At 35.3% G+C, this 3,619-nt stretch overlaps 1 non-coding gene across 1 annotated transcript; it reads right to left on the bottom strand.

Annotated features, from left to right (window-relative positions):
• Nucleotides 1-3,035: 3,035 nt before the first annotated feature.
• On the bottom strand, nt 3,036-3,248 carry LOC112320884 (small nucleolar RNA U3). Its single transcript, XR_002976455.2, has one exon. It is a non-coding gene; the product is annotated as a small nucleolar RNA U3 (small nucleolar RNA).
• Nucleotides 3,249-3,619: the final 371 nt, after the last annotated feature.

The raw sequence follows: 3,619 nt of genomic DNA, 5'->3' as shown, positions 1-3,619 counted from the left end.
TGTTCCAAATCGTTGACTTGAGTCCCAGTTTCTTTCCCTTCATTGTCAATTCCCTGTGCATTTTGCTTTATTTTTCTCTGTGTAGCCTTTATTTCTTCCTTCATTTTATGACTGAGCTCAATCAATTCTGTGAACATCCTGATTTCCAGTGCTTTGAACTCTGCATCAGATAGGCTGTCTATCTGCTCATCACTTAGCTCTTTCTCTGGAGTATTTGATCTGTTTTTTAATTTGGTCCATATTTCTTTGTCTCAGCACACCTGTTATGTGGTAAGGGGTGGAGCCTTAAGTATTTGTCAGCATTGGGCAACCCTCTCTGCTGCATTTTGGTGCTGTCTGTTGGGGAGGGGTTAGAGAGGGAACAATGCTGCTTCTTCTCTCTGCTCTAGCTTCACTTTCTAATCAACTCTCCTGTGAGACTGGGAGTTTCTCCCACCATCAGGACCCCCTCAGTATTTTGCAGCTAGAGGTTTTGAGACTTTAGTTTCCCATTCAGCCAGCTCTGCCTCACCTGCACAGTTGCCACATTGCAGCATGTCCTCTGAGCTCAGCTGCCCTTCTCTGCCCCTTCTGCTGGTCTGGATGAATATTTCTTTAAATCTTTGGTTGTCAGAGTTCCATGCAGTTTGATTTTCTGGCACTTTTGGTTGTTTATTGTTTTTAAATTGGTTGTTATCCTTCTGGTTGTGTGAGGAAGCAAAGTGTTTCTACCTATGCCTCCAGCTTGGCCTGAACTCCAATAAATTCTTACAAAAGGGAAAATGTTTAAAAATTTGATTTTATGAAACTAGAAGTACACTGATTAGAAGTGTGTTAGAATCATAGATAAAAGTGACCTTATGATTGTATTTACTTACAGAAAGCATGAGGGTGGGGACTCCTTTCTGGTTTTCTTAGAAATGAGAAGGCTGAGTCTTCCGTAGTCTGCAGCTTAATATCCCAATAAGTGCCTGTACTATGGGAAGGCTTCACAACACTATGTCATAATGGTATTCTGAAAGATTATAGAACAAATGCCCAGTAGCAGCTGAACTTATAATATACCTTATGGGTAGAAACTAAACACCAATGAAAAAACTCTGTCCAGACACCTAAAAGAAGTATGTGCTTGAAGGACAAGTAGCAGATGGCATTCCACATTTCACCATATGCACCTGATGGCCATTGAAGCAGAACTTGCACTAAACAAAGTAGGCTTTGTTTCACACAGGTTGGCTCAAAGATTTCCATTGTAATAGTTCTTGAACTCCTACTCTGTTGACTTCTCATCACGGAGTAAAAATTATTCTTTATTAGAAACTAAGTGAAAAATTTTAATTGAGAATTTTAGAGCCATTGTTTACCTAGATTTGATTCCCCCAGGGTTAGACTCTTGCATTTAGGAAAGCAGTTTTTACTATAAATGGTTAATTTACCCCAAAGCTATCTTCTGATTAATTTGCATTTATCAGTACAGTTTATGTGGCCTGATTTTTCTGCATTTTTAAACTGTTTTGCCTCTTACTCTGAAAATACATTATTTAGATAAATTAAATTCTTTTCATGATATCGGTATGACCTGACAGCCTAGAAAGATTCAAATGGAACTCTTGACACATGAAGCAAAAATAATAATAATGATAATTATAAAAAATAATAATAAAGGTAACTGGCCAAAAACATTTCAGACTTATCATTAGTAGTAGATTTTTAATCAAATTTCAGTATTTTTTTCTATTTTAGGACCCTAAACAGTTTATAATAAAAATCTAACTTTTGAATATTGCTTATTTGTGCAATTTTAAATATCACTAGATAATATCGAATTGTCAATTTGTCCATTCTCTTAAACTACGTGCATGTACATTTAAAAATTTGTTAAGATTAATTAATTAATTAATTATTTTTAGAGAGGGGAGGGGAGGAAGAAAGAGAGAGAGAAAAACAGCAATGTGTGGTTGCCTCTCACATGCCCCCTACTGAGGACCTGGCCTGCAACTCAGCCATGTGCCCTGGACTGGGAATCGAACCAGTGATCCATGGTTCTCAGACTGGTGCTCAATCCAATAAGCCACACCTGCCAGGGCTGTTCATGTACATTTGATTAAAGGTTTAATTTTATTGAAATTATTTTTCTCATTAAATGTATTTTCCAAAAGGATAAAAAACATCACACATTCATGAAGGTACATACAGAAATGACCAAGAAACACATAAAGAGGCATTCAATAATAATGGTAGTCAGTGAAATAAAAACTAAAAATACAGTGAGATACCATTTCATAAACCCTAGAATATTAATACAACAAAGCAAGGATTTAAAGCCAACTGATTATATATTGCTGGTGGAAACATAAAATAATAAATCATCTTGAAGAACTTTTTGGTGACTTCTTTAAAAAAATTATCACATTATTGAATTAATTTTTTTCATTGTTCAAGTACAGTTGTCTCAGTTTTCATCCCACCATGCCCCCCCTGCCCCACCCATCCCTGCCTCCCACCCTCAAACCTACCCCCTTTGGCTTTGTCCATGTGTCCATTACACATGTTCCTCGATGGCTCTTTCCCTATTATATTTCCCCCACTCCTCTAAAAAGTTAAACATATCTGGCTAATGATTCAGCAATTTTACTTTAAATAGTTCCTCATGAGAAATAAAACATAGGCTAACAAGAATGCTTAAAGATAGCTTACTCATAAAGCACAAAAAGAAAAAATATAATAGAACATTGGATAGATATACTTTTGTATATTATATTATACAAAATTTCATATTATATTCATATAATATAATAGAATAAACTAGTGATATATGGCAACAACACATTAATCTCAAAATTACTACATTGAGTAAAAAAATATCAGACACAATGTGATGCATCCTATCCAATTCCATTTTTTAATTCTAAGAATAACAGCAACAACAAAATTAATCCTTATGGCAAAATTCATAAAGTGTTTACCCCTTGTGTTAAAGGTGGGTGAGCATTGAGCAGAATATGTTTCAAGGGACACTTCCACATGATGGAAATGAAATGTATCTTTTTTATTCTACCACTCAGGTGGTGTTCTCTCCCTCTTACTCTCTCAAAAGAAAGAGAAGAATGATCATCAATGGCATATGGCAGTTACCAAAGCATTACCAAGAGCCAACTTCATGCTCAGGAAGGAACACTCCATCTACTCCTCATACTTTCAGGTGTTCTACATGTTCAGAGAAACTTCTCTAGTAACAAACTATAGAAGTGATCCCTGAAAGTAGTCTTTGAAGTATATCTTTTATTGAGTGGTAGTTACATGGATTTATAATATCATCAAAGCTCATCACCTTGAGCACCTAAGATATGTGCTTTTTATTACATAAAAATTATCACTCAGTTAAAAAAAATCTAATAAACATCTTCCATGCTTTTATACTAATTATACTAAAACTCAAGGTATGATTTCACAGCTCTAGGAAGATAGATAAAAATGATAATTTTCCTGGATTCTTAGCAGCAACAGGGTGACTTTATTAAAACACATAAAGTACAAAGATGTCAGTGCTATGCATTTGTCCATATGAACATCATTCACCTCTACATACTGGAAGGCTACATTATACTCAGGAGACTGTGCCTATCAATTTTACTTCATA

The sequence above is a fragment of the Desmodus rotundus genome, chromosome 8 (assembly GCF_022682495.2).
Source record: "Desmodus rotundus isolate HL8 chromosome 8, HLdesRot8A.1, whole genome shotgun sequence".
NCBI classification, from domain to species: domain Eukaryota; kingdom Metazoa; phylum Chordata; class Mammalia; order Chiroptera; family Phyllostomidae; genus Desmodus; species Desmodus rotundus.
Note: the sequence above shows the minus strand (reverse complement) of the source record. Positions and strands in the feature narration are given on the sequence as shown.